The 14054-nt window shown below is 43.9% G+C and overlaps 1 protein-coding gene across 4 annotated transcripts in view; it reads right to left on the bottom strand.

Moving 5' to 3' along the window:
• Positions 1-14054, bottom strand: part of LOC137384353 (phosphatase and actin regulator 1-like) — an 859907-nt gene that overhangs the window by 653648 nt on the left and 192205 nt on the right. Inside the window, exon 1 of one of the 4 annotated variants that reach the window (XM_068058335.1) lies at positions 4917-5000. The exons of 2 other annotated variants lie outside the window; for them this stretch is intronic. The gene's annotated coding sequence lies outside the window, so the exon portion shown is untranslated. Of the gene's footprint in view, positions 1-4905; positions 5001-14054 lie in introns of those variants that run through there. One more of the 4 variants, XM_068058324.1, reaches the window with a different exon arrangement.

The following is a 14054-nucleotide window of genomic DNA, read 5'->3' as shown; positions in this document are numbered from 1 at the left end:
ATCCATTTGCCAAGAGTTATAAATATTGTTGTAGTTTCCACTACAGGAAGAAATTGATAACAAAAATGATTTGTCAAACCTTATTTCTTTCAAACAGAAGTGACAGTAGTAGTTATTGCTCTTTGTCTGAAAGAACTTGCATTTGTACTGCAATTTATCATGTCCTCAGAATTTTTGAAGTGCTTTACAACCAATGGATTACTTCTAAAAAGCAGTCATTACCGTTATGTAGACAAACGTAGAAGCACATTTATGCATAGCAAGGTTTCGCAAACAGCAAATGAATGAATGGCAATATTATTTGCTTTTGGTGGCATTGGTTGAGGGAGCAATATTAGCCACTTTGAACACTCTACTTGAACTGTGCCATGGGACCTTTCATGTCCACTTGAGCAGGCAGAGGAACCATGGCTTAACACCTTATTTGAAAGCTGGCGACTCTATCAATTTAACTTTCCCTCAGTACTTCACTGAAATGTCAGCCTGAATTCTGATTGAAAATTCTAATTATAAATTCCAAACAGAGTCAGATATTACTGTACAGTTAAAATTTTCCACTTTTTCCTGTCCAGTGCCTGGTCTCTGTTGCTTTCCCCAAGTCAAAGTTGAAGCAGATCTCTGGCTAATTTACACTTTTAATGCTGGCCACAGCAAAAAAAGTGGACCCAACAAGAAACGATTGAAATGGGTTGGGAGTTTATGGTTCGCCAGGCAGTCCCATTTTGAAGATGGGGGTCATATTTGTTAGTTTGCAAACCTTGGGATTTCAGTCTGCATTCACCTTTAAACGGAATCCCCAATTCTGTCATTTTTCCCCACATGACTTTTGTGAACTCTGTTAAAAAATAATGGTTAAGTAGAATCATAAGGAAGGCATTCAGCCTGTCATGCCTGTGCTGGCTCTCTGAAAGAGCTTAGTCCCACACCCCGCTTTTTTTTCATAACTTTGTAAGTTCGTCATCGTCAAGTACTCTTTTAAAATTATAGAACCATAGAAAAGTTACAGCATAGAAGGAGGCCATTTAGCCCATCGTGTCTGCGTCGGCCGAAAAAACTAGACACCCAATCTAATTCCACCTTCCAGCACCTGGTCCATAGCCTTGCAGATTACAGCGGTTCAGGTGCAGGTCCAGGTAGCTTTTAACTGAGTTAAGGGTTTCTGCCACCGCCACTTATCCAGGCAGTGAATTCCAGACACCCACCACCCTCTGGGGGAAATAGTTTTTCCTCATGCCCCCTCTAATCCTTCTACCAATCACCTTAAATCTGTGCCCCCTGGTAATTGACCTCTCTGCTAGGGGAAACAGGTCCTTCCTGTCTACTCTATCTAGGCCCTTCATAATTTTGTACACCTCAATTAAGTCACCCCTCAGCCTCCTCTGTTCTAAGGAAAACAACTCTAGCCTATCCAACCTTTCCTCACAGCTGCAATTTTCAAGCCCTGGTAACATTCTTGTAAATCTCCTCGCTACTCTCTCCAGAGCAATTATGTCCTTCCTGTAATGTGGTGACCAGAACTGCACACAATACTCCAGCTGTGACCTAACCAGCGTTTTATACAGTTCCAGCATTACATCCTGCTTTTGTATTCTACGCCTCGGCCAATAAAGGAAAATATTCCATATGCCTTCTTCACCACTTTATCTACCTGTCCTGCCACCTTCAGAGATCTGTGGACATGCACTCCAAGGTCTCTCACTTCCTCTACCCCTCTCAATATCCTCCTGTTTATCGTGTATTCCCTTGCTTTGTTTGCCCTTCCCAAATGCATTACCTCACACTTCTCCAGATTGAATTCCATTTGCCATTTTTCCACCCACTCAACCAAACCATTGATATCATTCTGGAGTCTACGACTATCCTCTTTACTATCAACTACACAAGCAATTTTTGTGTCATCTGCAAATTTCCCAATCATGCCTCCCAGAAAAAAGCCCAAATCATTAATATTCAAGTAGCTGTATCCAGTCCACTTTCGCCTGATCACCTTCGTAAAATTTGCCTTCCCCCAATTTAGAACTTTTACTCCTGTTCTATCCATGTCCTTTTCCAGAATAATGCTAAATCTAATTGTATTATGGTCACTATCTCCAAAATGGTCACCCACTGCTACTTCATTCACTTGCCCAGCTTCATTTCCTAAGACTGAATCTAGAATTTGCCCCCTCTCGTTGGGCTTGTTAAGTGTTGGCTAAAAAAGTGCTCTTGAATACAGTTCAAGACTTTTGTGCTCTCTGTGCCCTTTACACTGTTTGCATCCCAGTTGATGTTAAGGTAGGTGAAATCCCCAATTTTAACTGATAGCAGTCATCTGTTTCTTTTTTTAAAAATCTGGTTTCCGGCTGGTGGATTAAAAAAATCATTCGGCACAGCATGTGTTCATGACAAGGTGCTAACTTTAGTTCAATGCTTCCTTAAAACCATAACCTAAGAACAATCTTGCTATGTATTATGCATCACCAAATAGTGTTTCATTCATTATTGATAACCACTCTTGCTTGTACATAAAATGATACATTGTCTGATGAAGGAGTTTGCCCTATTGTTTTTGCAATCAGAAATTTGCCGACATATTTGTTCCTCTATCTCCCTCTCACTATTTGGGAGTCTATAGTACACTCCTAGTAGTGTGGCTGCCCCTTTTGTATTTCTGAGCTCAAACCATTTGACCTCATATGATCATTCATTTTGCATTTCATCCCTCCTCACAGCTATGATTGATTCTCTAACCAATAATCCTATACCCGATTTTTATACTGCTTGAAAACTCTATATCTAAGGATGTTGAGCTGCCATTTTTACCCCTCTTTAAGCCAAGTTTCCATTATAGCAATGATATCATGCTTTATTTGCTATACTCCTTGCATTTCAATAAATACCTTTTAACACTGCCAAATTCCTGTGCTGCACACTTTTTAACCTTTGCTTCTTCAGTCTTTTCAGAGTCACTCGCTAATTTTCTGCCTCCCGTTCCCTGTCCTGAATTTGTTCAATCTGAAACTGCCCTCAGGTTCCCATCCCCCTGCCAATCTAGTTTAAACCATCCCCAACAGCACTAGAAAACCATCCTGCAAAGATATTCATCCCGGTCCTGTTCAGGTGTAGACAGTCTGGCTTGTACAGGTCCCACCTTCCCCAATGCCCCAGAAATATGAAGCCCTCCCTCCTGCATCATCTCTCCAGCCACGCATTCATCTGGTGTATTCTCCTATTTCTATACTCACTAGCATCTGGCCTTGGGAATAATACGGAGATTACTACCTTTGCGGTCCTGATTGCTAATTTCTTTCCTAACTCCCTAAACTCAGCCTGCAGGACTTCATCCCTTTTTCTACCAATATTGTTGGTAACAATATGGACCATGACCTCTGGCTGTGCATCCTCGCCCTCTAGAATGCTCTGTATCCACTCAGCGATATCCATGACCCTTGCACCAGGGAGGCAACATACCATCCTGGAATCACATTTGCGACCACAAAACGCCTGTCTGTTCCCCTAACTGTAGAATCCCTATCGTTATTGCTCTCCTGCTTTTTCTCCTCCCTCCCTGCACAACTGAGCCACCCATGGTGCTCTGGCCATGAATCTCACAGCACTCTCCAGAGGAACCTTCTCTCCCATCTGCAGTCAGAACTGAATACCAGTTAGAAAGTGGAATTCCCTCCAAGGACTCCTGCACTACCTGCCTTGTCCTTCTTGTCGGTCTGGCAGCTACTCAGTCCCTCTCTGCCTGCACTTTCTAAAGCTGCTGAAACGTGCTATCCATGTATCTCTCATCCTTATAAATGCACCCCAGTGACTCCAGCTATTCCTCAAGTTCCAAGATTCGGCGCTCGAGTTTTTGCATTTGGTGGCACTCTCTACACATGCAGTTGTCCAGGACATAGGCAGCCTCCTGGAGTCCATACATGGCACAGGATGTGCATTCGACGGATGTGAGAAGCCCTGCCATGCCTTGAATTATTTATTTACTGCAGTAAAATTGGGAGTTAAATAAACACAATAAAATGGTTATAAATAAAATGAACAAACAGGTAACCACCTACCAACTACTGGTATTTCAACTTCTACTTAATAAATAGACTTAAATGTTAGAGAAAAAATAAAGAACAGCAGAAAAAATAAAAGAAGTAAGTAAGAAAATACCCACCACATACTGACTATCTGACTAGGGAGACACAGTGGTGCAGTGGTTAGCACCGCAGCCTCACAGCTCCAGTGACCCGGGTTCAATTCTGGGTACTGCCTGTGTGGAGTTTGCAAGTTCTCCCTGTGTCTGCGTGGGTTTCCTCCGGGTGCTCCGGTTTCCTCCCACATGCCAAAGACTTGCAGGTTGATAGGTAAATTGGCCATTATAAATTGCCCCTAGGACAGGTAGGTGGTAGGGAAATATAGGGACAGGTGGGGATGTGGTAGGAATATGGATTTAGTGTAGGATGAGTATAAATGAGTGGTTGATGGTCGGCACAGACTCGGTGGGCCGAAGGGCCTGTTTCAGTGCTGTATCTCTAAACTAAAAAAAAGACTAGCTCCCTGTGCCTCGCCGCTCTCTCTCCCCTCTTGCGCTGTTTGTAGCTCTGCAGTCTCACCCAGCCAATCACCTACCTGCTTCCCTGTGATGTCCACTTACCAAAACTAATCTACCTTACCACTATTAATATACCCTAACAATACTAAAATGTTACCAACAGTAGTAATAACCTCAGTAATAAACTTTACTGCTTTAAAATAAAACAGAACAATAGATTCACCATCTTTTCCCTTCTGCTTGTGTGCCTTAATTAATTACAGGGACATTACATAACTTTTAAGTTTTTTTCTAATTTATAGCTATTTACACACGCATCCTAACAGTAGTGTACGAACCCAGCTATTTACAGATACTCCCTAACAGCAGTTACTCACCCACCAATCACCTTACAGCTTTCCTGTCATGTCATTGTTCACTTTTTTTCAAACTCAGGTGCGCCTGGACTCCTGTCCGCTGCTCTCCCAGAAGGTAAGTGCTGTAGGCCGCGATCCTCGGGCTTTATTTAACTGCTCCCTGCTCAGTGTTCATCCCGCAGGTCCCCTCCTGTCTGCTGCTCTCCTGGAAGGTATTTATGGTATCAGCTTCCACTACCTTTTCAGGTACAGTGCTCCAGATCCAGAAAATATTTCTCCTTTTAGGTCTTTTGTCAATAATTTTGAATCTATCACCTCTAATTATTGACCTACTGTCCAGAAGGAATAATTTTTCTCTACCTTCTCCATCAATACCTCTCATAATTTTGAAAACGTCTATTCGGTCACCACTTAAACCTTCTATGTTTCAAGGAGAACAGTCCTACCTTTCTTTTCTAACCACTCCTCATAATTGACATCGCTCATTCCTGGCAATATCCTGGTAAATCATCTTTGTACCCTGTCTAAGTCCTTTACATCTTTCCTGAAGTCTTCTTTGGCCTCCTTATCTCGAGAGACAATGGATAAGCGCCTGGAGGTGGTCAGTGGTTTGTGAAGCAGCGCCTGGAGTGGCTATAAAGGCCAATTCTAGAGTGACAGGCTCTTCCACAGGTGCTGCAGAGAAATTTGTTTGTCGGGGCTGTTACACAGTTGGCTCTCCCCTTGCGCCTCTGTCTTTTTTCCTGCCAACTATTAAGTCTCTTCGACTCGCCACACTTTAGCCCCGTCTTTATGGCTGCCCGCCAGCTCTGGCGAACGCTGGCAACTGACTCCCACGACTTGTGATCAATGTCACAGGATTTCATGTCGCGTTTGCAGACGTCTTTAAAGCGGAGACATGGACGGCCGATGGGTCTGATACCAGTGGCGAGCTCGCTGTACAATGTGTCTTTGGGGATCCTGCCATCTTTCATGCAGCTCACATGGCCAAGCCATCTCAAGCGCCGCTGACTCAGTAGTGTGTATAAGCTGGGGATGTTGGCCGCCTCGAGGACTTCTGTGTTGGAGATACGGTCCTGCCACCTGATGCCAAGTATTCTCCGGAGGCAGCGAAGATGGAATGAATTGAGACGTCGCTCTTGGCTGACATACGTTGTCCAGGCCTCGCTGCCATACAGCAAGGTACTGAGGACAGAGGCTTGATACACTCGGACTTTTGTGTTCCGTGTCAGTGCGCCATTTTCCTACACTCTCTTGGCCAGTCTGGACATAGCGGTGGAAGCCTTTCCCATGCGCTTGTTGATTTCTGCATCTATAGACAGGTTACTGGTGATAGTTGAGCCTAGGTAGGTGAACTCTTGAACCACTTCCAGAGCGTGGTTGCCAATATTGATGGATGGAGCATTTCTGACGTCCTGCCCCATGATGTTCGTTTTCTTGAGGCTGATGGTTAGGCCAAATTCATTGCAGGCTGCCACAAACCTGTCGATGAGACTCTGCAGGCATTCTTCAGTGTGAGATGTTAAAGCAGCATCGTCAGCAAAGAGGAGTTCCCTGATGAGGAAGTATGGTGCTCAGAATTGTCCACAATACTCCAGCTGAGGCCTAGCAAGTAATTTATAAAGTTCTAGCCTGCTTTTTGCTTTTATATTTTCTTCCTCTATTTATAAACACAAATAACCCATATGCTTTTTTAACCACCTTATAAACTTGTGCTGCCACCTTTAGGGATTTGTGTATATGGACACCAAAGTTACTCTGCTCAAAATATTTTCAAAATCGACCCATTTACATACGAACACACTTTTATTTGCTGTCTAACCATATTAGATCTCTCAAAGTGCATCACGTCATACTTCTCCACAATGAACTCCATCTGCAATGTTTCTGCCCGTTTCACCATCCTGTTTATGTCATCCTGAAGCCTATAACTATCCTCATCACGATTTACTACTTTGCCAAGTTTCGTATCATTTAGAAACTTTTTAATGCTGCTCCCTACACCCGAGTCTAGGTTGTTTATATAAAAACTGAAAAGAGTAATGGATCCAAAACTGACCCCAGGAAAACAAGACTGTACCTATCAGTCTGAAAAACATCATTCCACCCAATTTACTTCCTGTCACTGAGCCTATTTTTTTTATCCAACTACCACTTTACCCTTAATTCCATGTCTTTCCATTTCTCAATAAGTCTTCTGTGTGGCATTTTATGGAATGCCTCCCGAAAGTGCACATACACATCTACTGCACTACCTTGATTAACCTTCTGTTATCTCATCAAAGAATTCAAGCAAGTTTATCAGACACAATTTGCCTTTAATAAATCTGTGCTGGCTCTCATTGATAACCCATACCTTAACCAAATGAAAGTTTATTTTGTCCCTGTTAATTGTATCCATTTACTTCCCCACCACCACTGTTAAGCTGACTGGCCTTTAATTTCATGGTTTATTCCTCTGCCATTTCTGAAACAGTGGTATGGCATTAGCAAACATCCAGTCCTTCGGCACTACTGTATCCAATAAGGATTGAAAGATTATGACCAATGCCTATTATTGCTTACTGTTGCTTCTTTCAGCAATTTAGGATGCATTCCAGTCAGACCAGGTAACTTATCAACTTTCATAACAATCTTTTCAGTAGGTCTTCTCCATCTATTACTACCCTGTCCATAACTTCCCTCTCCTCTTTTAATGTTGTCTTCACATCATGCGCTTCCTTTGTGAAGACAGATGCAAAATATTTATTTTATACTTTAGCCATGTTCTTTGCCTCTAAATGAAGATTTTCCTTTAGGTCCTTAATAATTATAACTTTTCCCTAACTTTTAATCGCTTGCACTTCATATATTTATAAAATGCTTCAGGGTTCAATTTAATGTTGCTTACATCAACATTTTCAAGATCTTCAGACATCATTTTCCCATTAGTGGGCTAGCCCCTCTTTACTTACTCCTGACATATTTGGAGAATGTTTCAATGTTCTGGGTAATATTTCTAGTTATGCTTTATACATCTGTAAACCTTAATTCCACTGGAACTCCCTTCCTAACAGCATGGACTGCAGCGGTTCAAGAAGGCAGCTCACCACCACCTTCTCAAGGGCAATTAGGGATGGGCAATAAATGCTGGCATAGCCAGTGATGCACACATCCAATGAATGATTAAAAAAAACTGTTGGGAAAATATTTAAATGTAGTTCTGTACTATCCTCCTCACAGTTCACAATGCTTCTGAGTTCTGTATTATCTGCAAATTTTGAAATTGTGCCCTGTACATCAAGGTCTAAGTCATTAATATATCTCAGGAAGAGCAAGGAAGACCCTTATGGAACTCCACTACAAACTTCCTCCAGCCCGAAAAATATCAATTAACCACTACTCTCTGTTTCCTGTCACTCAGCCAATTTCGTATCCATGACGCTACCGTCCCTTTTATTCCATGAGCTATAACTTTGCCCACAAGTCCTCACTCACAACTTGTTGAGTGGCCCTTTAAATAGCCTTAGTTCAGGCCTATTGTTACGATCGAGGTGGGAGGAGTGCACTGTTTATTCTAGTTCCACTTCTCCACAGGTCACAACACAGATTAAAATTTTTCCACTTAGAGTCAATCTTAGACTGAAAAACACCTCACAGAATCACAGAATTGTTACAGCTCAGAAGGAGGCCATTTGGCCGATCGTGTTGCACTGGCTCTCCAAATGAGCAATTCACTTAGTGCTGTAACCCTGTACATTCTTCCTTTTCAGGTAACTATTTAATTCCCTTTTGAATGCCACGATTGAACCTGCCTCCATTGCACTCATTCTTGGCAGGTGAGGGCCTAGCATGACACCTCCTTGTTCTTGAACTCTACAACACCACAACATCACCTTGGACAATATTCAACTATAAAAGTTACCACCAAAAACCTTCAAAACACCTTTATCCAGCAACACATCCAATTATACAAACAACAATGAACCATTCATCCTAATGCATTCCCTTAGTGCCGGTCTTGTGGCAGCTCTTGCCTGTCCTAGTGCCCCTGTTGTTGCAGCATGGCTGGTGGAAAACTGCTGACTTTCACTTAGGGAGACTGCAGATGGCCTTGCAAGATGCCGTCAAGCAGCTCTGGTTCTAGAAGGCCCAGCTTTGGGCCGTACCACCTCAGCATGGAAAGCAACAGTCTGGGTTGGCTGGCTGAGAGGCAACAGCAAAGCAACTGGCACAGTGGCAGTGGAAGGAGCACGAATGCTGTCATCCTGAGGGAGGGCAGCAGGCGCGTCCTTCACAGGGTCACTGTCACCTCCATAGGGTGGCACCTCAGCAACCCTAGTAATCCGTTGGAGCATGTTGGAGCACAGTTTTCTGGACTGCAGTGAGAACCTGTATGCCCTGTTCAGCACGGAGATCTGCACCCAGGACAGCAGCAGCATGGGTTGCCAGCCAGATGCCTTGTTGTTGTCTACCAACTAAGTGTCTTCACGGCAGCAACCTGCTGAGACATCCTTCCAATGTTGAAATGATTGACTGATTTTTCTGTCAGACATCGTTGCAGGTATGCACCTCCCTTTAATAGGCAGTGAGCCTTTCAGAGGAGCAGGCTATTTAAGACAGGGAAATATAAGGCTATGAGATTTGGCAGAGGGAAGGCTAATATGAATTATGTGCGAAATGGAAATTTACCTGAGGCACTGTAGAAGTAGAGAGATCTTGGGGTTTTAGTAAACAAGTCACTAAAACCACTATCTCTATATTCCCAGGCTATTAAAAATACAGGTGTTACAATAACCTTGTGGCTTTCACCCCGTTCATGTCCAAAAAGATAGTCTGGGAGCCTCAAAACCTCCTGAGCAAGACAAGAAGAATTATTCCAGACAATTTCTACCAACTAACACTTTGGTCTAAAGCGTATCTCCTAATCTGTGCAACTCTAAAAATGAATTTGATAGCTCCTTGAAAAGGGAGCGATATGAAAAGACGTGAGGAGCAAGCAGGACAGTGGGATGAGACAATGTTGCCCATATTGAGAAAAACAGCAGCACCACTCATGTGCTGTGACATTTTATGACCTGGGTGTTCTGATGAGCATCTAGAGTTTCAATAAGGGACTTGCAGTATTAGTTGATACCTTTCCTCTGCTTGCCCTAGAATAAGCAAGTCAGTGGCACTCTTGGCAATCTCTTGAAGGACTCATCAAGACTCCCTTTAAGCCTCCCTCCAAGCAGCAACCCCAACTACTCCATCTCCATTCACTCACAAACAAACTCACAAACTCCCTTGCCTTCCATAACTTTATTGTGGACCACTGCATTGACATCCTGGCTTTGTCTGAAAGTCTGAAATTTAGCTCATGTCGGTTACACCTTGCTCCCTACCAAAGCCTCTCCGCCTGGTAATACTTTCCACCACCTGCACCACCCAAACCACTATGGTGATCATGTGACCCTGAAAACCAGGTCATACCATTGTCTCCTCCCTCTACCCATATGGCACCTTCACCTCCTTTGAGCACCTCAAATTGCTCCACCTCACTCACATTTTTAACATCCTTATTGTGCTTTGCAACTGCCCCAGACACATCCTGAGTTCCTCTACCTAAGACACCTCTTCTTTCCTCCTTCAGCCTCTGTATTGTTACTGTTCATCCTTAGTAAATTTTGTCCCACCTTAACCTCTCCCTCCTTGTAAACTTTCCTACCCATGACTTGGAGGGGAGCTTGATGGTGCATGTGTTCCCATGTGCCTGTTATCCTTGTCCTTCTAGGTGCTAGAAGTCACGGACTTGCAAGGTAGTGTCGAAAGAGCTTTACCAAGTTGCTGCAGTCCATCTTGTAGACGGTGTAGACTGCAGCCACAGTGTGTCGATGGTGGAATGAATGATTGCGGTGGTGGATGGGGTATTCCATTACGCTCCTAATCGTTGCTTGTAGATGGTGGAAAGGCTTTGTGGAATTTGGAGATGAATTGCTCACTGCAGAATTCCTAAACTCTGACCTGCGCTAGTAGCCACGGTATTTATGCAGCTGGTCCAGTTAAGTTTCTGATCAATGGTAACCTCCCAAGATGATGGTTGGGATGATGTTGATGGTGGGGGATTCAGCAATAGTAATCTCACTAAAAGTCATGGGGTGGTGGTTAGATTTTCTCTTGTTGGAAATGGTCATTACCTGGCACATGTCTAGCGTGAACATGATTTGCCATTTATCAACCCAAGCCTGAATGTTGTCCAAGTCTTGCTGCATGTGACCATCGATTGATTCATTATCTGAGGAATTGCAAATGGAACTGACCACTGTGCAATCATCAGCAAACACCCCCACTTCTGACCTTATGATTGAAGGAAGGTCATTGATGAAGTAGCTGAAGATAGCTGGACCTAGGACACTACCCTGAGAAACTCCTGCAGTGATGGCCTAGAGCGGAGATGATTGGCCCCCAACAAACATAACTATCTTCCTTTGTGCTAGGTATGACTCCAGCCAGTGGAGAATTTCCCCCAATTCCCATTGACATCGACTGTACTAGGGTTCCTTGATGCCACATTCAGTCAAATACTGCATTGACGTCAAGGGCAGTCAATCTAACCTCAGGGATTCAGCTCTTTTATCCCTGTCTGGACCAAGGCTTTAATGAGGTTTCCAGCTCAGTGGTCCTGATAGAACCAAAATGAGCATTGGCGAGCAGGTTATTTGTGAGTAGGTGGCATGCGATAGCACTGTCGATGACACCTTCCATCACTTTGCTGATGATTGAGAGTCATCTGATTGAGCGGTTAGAGTCATAGAGTTATACAGCACAGAAACGGGCCCATCAGCCTATCATGTCTGTGCCGGCCATCAAGCACCTATCTATTCTAATCCTATTTTCCAGCACTTGGCCCGTAGCCTTGTATACTATGGCGTTTCAAGTGCTCATCTAAATACTTCTTAAATGTTGTGAGGGTTCCTGCCTCTACCACCCCTTCAGGCAGTGTGTTCCAGTTTCCAACCACCCTCTGGGTGAAAATATTTTTCCTCAAATCCCCTCTAAACCTCCTGTCCCTTACCTTAAATCTGTGCCCCCTGATTATTGACACCTTCGCTAAGGGAAAAAGTTTCTTCCTATCTACCCTATCTATGCCCCTCATAATTTTGTATACCTCTATCAGGTCCCCTCTCAGCCTTCTCTGCTCTAAGGAAAACAATCCTAGCCTATCCAGTCTCTCTTCATAGCTGAAATGCTCCAGCCCAGGCAACAATCTGGTAAATCTCCTCTGCACCCTCTCCAGTGCAATCACATCCTTCCTATTGTATGGCGACCAGAACTGTACACAGTACTCCAGCTGTGGCTTAACTAACATTTTATACAGCTCCATCATAACCTCCCTGCTCTTATATTCTATGCCTCGGCTAATAAAGGCAAGTATCCCATATGCCTTCCTAACCACCTTATCTACCTGTGCTGCTGCCTTCAGTGATCTATGGACAAGTACATCAAGGTCCCTCTGACCCTCTGTACTTCCTAGGGTCCTACCATCCGTTGTATGTTCCCTTGCCTTGTTAGTCCTCCCAAAATGTAATGTTTTGAAATTACAATTGCATTGTACATTATGTACTCTAGAGGCTGCTGTAGAACACACATGCTAGCAAAGAGAAAGTGAAACGAAGGCAGAATAAATGTAAAAGCCTTGATGTTCAGCTGCTGCAGTCTTTGTTTCTCTGACTTTGCTTCACATCCTATACCAAACTTGGCTAAACCTCTTTCCAGTCCCAAGGATATCACAGCAGTAATTGGATAGATTGAATTTTTCCTGCTTTTTGTGGACAGAACATACCTGGCCAATTTTCCATTTTGCTGTGTAGATGCCAGTTGGCATAGCTGTACTGGAACAGCTTGGCAAGAGATGCCGTTAGATCCGGTCTTCAGCACTTCAGCCAGGATGTTGTCAGAGCCCATAGCGTTTTCTTTTTCTCTTGCAATCAGTCATTGTTTTGATATCACGTGGAGTGAACCCAATTGGTTAAAGTCTGGCATCATTGAAGGTAGAGAGCTCAGGAAGTAGCCAACCTGGATGAACCACTTTAAACCTCTAGCTGAAGATGTTTGCAAACGCTTCAGCCTTGTCTTTTGCACTCATGTTTTGGACTCCCCCATCACTGAGGACAGGAATATTCATGGCACCTCCTCCTTTAGTTGTTTAAATGTCCACCACCATTCACAACTAGACATGGCAAGATTGCAGAGCTTTGATCTGATCTGTTGGTGTGCAATCGCTTAGCTCGGTGTATAGCATGCTGCTTCCGCTGTTGTAGTCCTATGTTGTAGCTTCAGCACATTGGTACCTCATTTTTAGGTATGTCTGGTGCTGCTCTGGCATGTTCTCCTACACTCATTAAACTAGGGTTGATCTCCTAGTTTGATGGTAATGGTACAGTGAGGGATATGCCAGGCCATGAGTTTACAGACTGTGCTGGAGTACAATTTTGCTATTGTTGATGGCCCACAGCGCCTTGTGGATGCCCAGTTTTGAGCTGCTAGATTTGTTCTGAATCTATCTCATTTATCACTGTGGTCGTGCCACTCAACACGATGGACGGTGAAGATGGGATTTTCCTCAAGGACTGTGTGGTAGTCACTCCTATCATGGATGCATGCATCTGCGACAGGTAGGTTGGTGTGGACAAGGTCAAATAGGTTTTTCTTTCGTGTTGGTTCTGTCGCAGGCCCAGTCTGAGAGCTACGTCCTTCAGGACTCAGCCAGTTCGAACTGTAGTGGTGCTACTGAGGCCACTCATGGTGATGGACATTGAAGTTGCCCACTCAAGGTACATTCTGGTTCCTTGCAACCCTTAGTGCTCCTTCCAAATGGTGTTCAACTTAGAGGAGTACTGATTCATTAGCAGAGGGAGGACAGTAGGTATTAATCAACAGGAGGTTTTTCGCCCATGTTTGATTGATGCCATTAGACTTCATGGGGCCTGGAATCAATGTTGAGGATTCCCAAGGCCACTCCCTCCCTACTGTGGGTCGGGATATAGCCAGGGATAGTGATGGAGGAGTCTGGAACTTCTCTGTATTCAGCTCGATAGGACTGCCTTTGGTTGGTTCCACTCTTAACTATGTGGTCATAGCCAGAGTACCTCCAGGAATAGCTTCTCTCCACATCTCCACTCTTTTACCCAAAGGGTCCATCCTTGGCACTC

This window comes from Heterodontus francisci, chromosome 2 (genome assembly GCF_036365525.1).
Source record: "Heterodontus francisci isolate sHetFra1 chromosome 2, sHetFra1.hap1, whole genome shotgun sequence".
Taxonomy (NCBI): domain Eukaryota; kingdom Metazoa; phylum Chordata; class Chondrichthyes; order Heterodontiformes; family Heterodontidae; genus Heterodontus; species Heterodontus francisci.
The sequence above is the reverse complement of the archived record's forward strand: the minus strand, read 5'-3'. Positions and strand labels throughout refer to the sequence as shown.